The sequence below is a fragment of the Adiantum capillus-veneris genome, chromosome 18, assembly GCF_014529385.1.
Source record: "Adiantum capillus-veneris isolate H3 chromosome 18, ASM1452938v2, whole genome shotgun sequence".
Classification (NCBI taxonomy): Eukaryota; Viridiplantae; Streptophyta; class Polypodiopsida; order Polypodiales; family Pteridaceae; genus Adiantum; species Adiantum capillus-veneris.
Genome location: NC_140948.1, coordinates 95,455,014 through 95,461,569, shown reverse-complemented (window position 1 = coordinate 95,461,569; position 6,556 = coordinate 95,455,014).

The window sequence follows — 6,556 nt, the reverse complement described above, 5'->3', positions numbered from 1 at the left end:
CCACGAGGGCCTGGGGTCGAAGATCCTTGCAAAAACCAGCGCTTGCAATTGAGAGAGAAATATCATCAACCTGCTCAATATCAAGCAACATCTACATCACGAGCGACGCCTGGCCTGGCTCTAAGCAGTCCTTGACACAGACACCACCCCCCGTTCTGCCTTCATATCCAGCTAGAGGCGGCGAAATTGCAGAGCTCAGGAGGTCGGCTAGGGCGTTGAAGATATAGCGCAACCAATAATATAGCGTAGCCAGTAAGCCTATCAACACGCTCACAAAGCTGAAGCAAGGCTATGATCAAGCGATGTGGCTGTGAATAAGCTAATTAGATCAAGCCAGAGCCTTTTAAAACGTTGTCCTAGACTACTGTGGTGGCGTGTGGAGCATTTTTCATCACAAAACACAACCTAGATTCTTTTCTACAACTCGCTATCAATCAAGCAACTCAGGCACAACTGATGAACTCGTTTTTTGTGAGTGTTTCTTTGCATGAGCATTCATACCTAAGGCTTATTTTGAGCATGTCCGCCCATTTTGCTCTTGGATGCCCCCCTATGCAAGAGGTGCTTCTCACCTTCAAAGAAAACTTTGTGGGTTGTGTGGTACATCAAGATCAAATGCACAAGCAGAGCAGCTACACTTTATTGATATTTGGAAACTTTGTACCAGATACTTGGTCTCCAAAATTCTCAACCATAGAGATGCAAGTTTTGGGTTGTGATGCCGACATTAGGTGCAACATTTTTGGGGTCAAGCTCGATGCAACCAAGATTTATAGGTACCTACTTGATCAGTGCATGGAAAATAGCACCAATGCCAGAACTGATGAATATGGCAACTCTTTGAACAATAGGATCACAATTGTTTTTACCACTTCAATGTCATAAGTTTTTCAATTGTCAACACAATAACATATTTTCAATCAAAGCCTCTTTTAGTTTATCTGTTGTCAGTCATGCCATGATAAAAATTTGTACGGGATATAGACACTGCCACACAAATCAGTGGTAAGACCTCCCAATTTTTGTCAGTTCTCAGCCTATTTTTTACCGCTTCTCATGAGGTTACTGGGTACACCTGAAACCCAAGGTTTGGTAGTGAACCAAAAACTCCAATCATCTATTGGTAGCTAATTTTTTGACCTACACCCTATCTGTTCAATGGGGGGTTTATCATAGCACCAGGTTATGGATACACCAGAAATCCTTGGTTGTGAGAGAACCTAAAACTCACGGTTGACGAGTACACCAAAAACTCGAGGTATCATGAGTTGCTTCTGTAGTTCGGGCTTGAGGGGGGGATTGTTGGGTTCAAGCCCTATATAATCTAATCCCGTGGGAACACCACTAGTTTTAGGTAAATGTGCACTCCAGCCTTTGTGGAGTTTGCATGGCAGTTTTTGCATGGTTGGCTTAAATTCTCTATATATGTACAAGGAATATTTAATTAAAAAAAACAACAAGCGTTATTTTTCTTTTCTGGCTTCTGTGTCGACTCCCTCTCTCTCTCTCTCTCGTTTTTCTGTGCACGCCCTTACTCCAAGCCATGGCAACTCTTCGACTGCATCCCCCATAGCCTCAATCCTCTACAATGCACCAACCACATTCAACCGCTTGATGGAGAAGCTGTTCAGGCCTCATCGAACCTTCACTGGAGTGTTCTTTGATGATATTATCATCTACTCTAATTCATTAGACGAACACAAGCAACACCTCCAGGTAATATTTCAAGTTTTGAGAGAGAATAAACTTTATGTTAATCGAAAGAAAAGTGAATTTTTCTTGCAAGAGATTCAGTATTTAGGTCACATTATCTCTCAAGATGGCATCTAAATGGACCATCAAAGTTAGAGGTAATAAAAGGATGGCCTAAACCAAGGAATCTTCATGAACTAAGAAGCTTTATAGGTATGTGTGCATACTATAGACGCTTCATAGAAAAGTTCTCACAAATTGCGGGACCATTACATGACCTAACAAAGAAAAGCGTTAGGTATACATGGTCTGCTAAGGAGAACAATGCTTTCGAAAAGCTTAAAGAAAAGCTTATCTCTCAACCTGTGCTTACACTACCGGATCTCTCAAAACCATTTGAGGTCCAATGTGATGCTTGTGGTGATTGCCTTGGAGCTGTTTTGCTCCAAGAAGGGCACGCCATAGGCTATGAGAGTCGAAGGATCGACCCTGTTGAGCAAGCTCTAGGCATATATGAAAAGGAACTCCTTGCAGTTCTACATGCCTTAGACTCATGGAAGCACTATTTATTGGGGACTCCTTTCATTCTGCGAACGGATCACCAAAGTCTTAAGTACTTCATGACGCAGACCAAGCTCTCTGACAAACAAATGAGGTGGGCAAATTTCCTTTCGCAATTTCATTTTCATATTGCTCACATTGTTGGCAAGCATAATCAAGTGGCTGATGCACTCTCAAGACGGCCGAGAGTGAATGCGGTTTCCATAGCAACTCACAATGATCTATCTTCAATGATAGATGAGTATGCTATTGATCCCGATTTTAGAGATGTGATTTCAGCCCTTGCATTAGGAAGAAAGAAGAACCATTTACTTTACAAGATGGTTATCTTCTCTATGGCAATAGACTATGCGTTACTAACTCACTACGTGAGAAAGTAATGTACGAATCTCATGCTCCTCCTTATGCGGGGCATAGAGGGATTCAGTCTACCTTAAAGGGAATTGAAACATATTTCTATTGGCCTACCATGAAAGTGAACATACAAGAGTATGTTTCTAAATGTGTGGTATGCCAAAAGACAAAATTTGATAGTGGGAAGCAACTTGGATTGCTTCAACCTTTGCCAATCCCTAATTCACCATGGGAGAGCATATCCATGGATTTTATCTTTGGATTGCCCAAGTCTATCCATGGGAATACAGGAATATGGACAATAATAGACAGGTTCAGTAAACAAGCTCATTTTATACTTGTCAAAAAGACTATCAAAGCCCATCAAATGGCAACCCTCTTCATTTCACAAATTTTCAAGTACCATGGCTTGTCAATGTCCATAGTGTCAGATAGAGATCCTAGAATGACCAGTAATTTCTGGAAGGGTCTCTTTGAGAATTTAGGGACAAGGCTAAACTTCTCTTCGGCCTATCATCCACAAACGGATGGCCAAAGTGAAATAGCCAACCTAACCATTCTCGATCTACTAAAAGCCTATGTAATGGAAGTAGATCAAAGATCCCAATGGGAGAAGTACTTACCCTTAGTGGAGTATGCTTACAATAACACTGTACATACTTCCACGGGAAAAGCACCTTTCGAGGTAATTGAGGGGAGATCAAAAAGTCCCTTGCTACTTAAGGTACATGGGAAGATCTTCGTTGCAGATGAGTATAGCCGAGACCTACAAGAATCTTTTCAAAAGATTAAGGATGCTATCTCTATCTCACAGCAAAGGCAAAAGGCTGCTGCTGACAAGCACAGAAGAGCCCAAGCCTTTAAAGAAAATGATTGGGTCTTATTAAAGTTTCCCAATGCTTGATTAAGGCACACGACCGGCAAGAATCCTACGGGACACCAAAAGTACTATGCTAAACTAGCAAAAAGGTACTATGGTCCCTTCCAGATTCTTAGGCCAATCAATGAGATGGCCTATCAACTCAAGTTGCCCAATCATTGGCTCATACACAATGCTTTCCATGTGAGCCTATTAAAGCCTTACAAAGGAGATCCACCTCAAGAACCAACTATTGAAGACCCACCGGAGATCGAGGACCAAGAGGAGGTGCTGCAGCTCGAGTCCATTCTCCGACATGAAGACAAGGTACTAAGAGGCGGTAAGACTATCCGACGATATCTTATTAAGTTTAAGAATTATCCTTTTGAAGATGCTAGATGGATGCAAGGCATACAATTAAAGGATAACCTAAACCTTGTCATTGCTTACAATGCTTCCCAAGAGTAAGAAAATGTACAAAATGTTAAAAATGAACAAAGTTTTTGTCTTATAAGACTCTCTTTTTCTTTATTGTGCACAAAAATGAAGTAATATGTATGCTTAGATCATGTTTGTGAAGACGACGTCTCCCAAACACCAAGTGGAGCTTGTCACTCTACTATGGAAGATTGATAGGACTAATGTGCAGACATGCTTGCGGCAGCCTCAGGCTCTCAAGCGCAAATGGACTAGTCATCCATTGTGGAACGATGTCGTAGGGTAACATAGGGATCCTCTACCCGCTAAGAAAAGGACTCACGCATATGCTTTATCTTCTCTACATCATAGTCGAGGACGACTATGATTTCAAGAGAGAGGTAATGTCATAATAATCAGTATCTAATTCTCCTAAATGATTTTCTCATATTAAACTGATCATTTAATGTGGGGAAGTGCCAGGGGAGACAAAGCTAGAATATTGGTTAAGCTAGCAGACCGGCCACTGTAGGGATCCAAAGGAGGGAAAATAGGGATCCAAAACGGGGGCCATCTGCAAAAGAGCCATGTGCAACAATGGGCTAAAAAGACCCTAAGGTTCAGCCCATTAAGACTTCCAAAATGCTAAGGTTCCAAAATTCAAAGGTTGTGTCCAAAGGTCAACCTTAAGGGAATTGGATGCTTTGTGTGTGTACCAAAAAAGTCTTTGCAATCCCTACTTGGGAGGGGCGAGCCTTTCTTGTAGGGGATGAGAGAGAAAGCCACACACACACACACACACACAAGCTCCCTTTACACAAAGGGAATGAGGGACACATGTCAGCTCCCTAGCCTAGATGCCCACAAGGTGTACCCAATTCCTATTGGATGGCCTTGGAGGTGGCTTGGGAGACTGTCCAATAGTCTTCTAGAGGACTTAATTCTCATTGGTTCCTTTATTAAGTGTCTTTAAATTAATTAAACTAGATTTACTCTAGCCTAATTCTCATTGGTCCAATGAGCATTCAGCAGCCCAATGGCTTGCCTGATTCCTATTGGCCAGGAGGCAAAGGGGTCCAATGAGAGTTTAATTGAATTATTAAATTACCTAAAGCTCTCACAAAAGGGGAAAGGGGGACACATGTCAGAAGACTATCACTTATACTGCTTAATTACCATTGGCTAGGCCTGGGGAGGTCCAATGAGGAAAAAGCAAGAGCAAATAGCAAGAGGGCTCGCCCAACAAAGAAAGGGGGTTGATTTTTGCAAGACATTATCACACACACACTCACACAATCTCATGTGTGAAGAAAGAGAAGACTATCTCTTCCCAAGTTTTAATGGAGAGCTCATCACCTACTCCAAGCTTGTGATAGAAGCCTACATCGACACACTCTTGGCATATGGATGCAAATCCAACCAAGAGCCAAGCTTCAATGCATGCTCATCTCCTCTACCATGCTAATTACTAAGCTAAGCTATGCTAATATGAGTGATTATGTGAGGAGATGTACATCTTTCTCGTAAGATACTCCTTCTTCCTCTCAATCTACTCTCATACCCTGCTAGCTCTCACCATCTTCGAAGGTGTGTGAGGTCTTGGGTCTGAGACCGGGGATAATTGATGTTGTGTTTGCTAAGTGTTTTGCTTAGTGCATGAAGCTTTCATCTTCATTGCACTAGCTAGTCTTGAAGGAACACAAAGAATTGTAATGTACAATGTTTCTCTTGATGGGAGAAACCATAATACAAAGCCTTTTGGAGGGGGGACCGGCTCCATGCAAATCCAGTCCTCAATTGTTGTCAATAGCTTAATTTCTCTCTCTTTTGAAAGTATTGTTGATGCTATCTAACTAGGTGTTATGCTTTTTGTTGCTCTCTCCACCCAAGCACTCTTGTAATTCTCATTAGGAATCTATTCTAATGAAATGCCCACTATGTTCAAGCTAATTTCCGCTACACACAAGTTTTTAGGCCATTAAATGTTACAGTTAGCTCGGCTTGGGGATTTGAAGGCCGCGAGCTTTGAGAGAGCAGACATACCAAAGCAGGTCGAGCAGGCAATTGGGGGTTTGCACAAGGGGATTTTCGGCAGCCTGTAAATGGAAGTAGGACCATGAGAGCCTGAGAAGATCCTAGCAGAGGTGCTTGGAAGTGAGAGCTTGGAGGCTTGAGAGCTCTGCAAATCAAGCAAGGCAATCAATTGCATCTCAAAGCCCAAGCCCTCCGTAGATCTCAGACAGTCGCCATAATCGAGAGAAAATCAAGCTCTACAGCTTGTCAGATTTTGACAGAGCAAGCAATTCAAAAGTTTTTTTAAAAACTGATTTCATAACACATTGTTTGTGTGAAAAGGACTTTTTCCACCAAAAGGGACCTCAACAACTCCCTCATCTCTCTCCCTTGCACTCAATCTTCGACCCAACCCCCACATTAACCCCGAGTTTGAACTTATAAGAGAGAGAAAGATCCGGCATTTTTTTTTCAAGCTTGTGTTGATAATCTCAACTTCTGGACCCCGCTCACACATAGATAGCTTGAGTAGAGAGACCAAGCTTGAGACAGCAGAGTGAGAGAGAGATTGATTCGGTGTATGGGCATCTCCATTCTCGGGCATTGAGAGAGAGATAGAGAGCACCGACGGTGGCTTCGAGCATCGATGACCTTGACCTC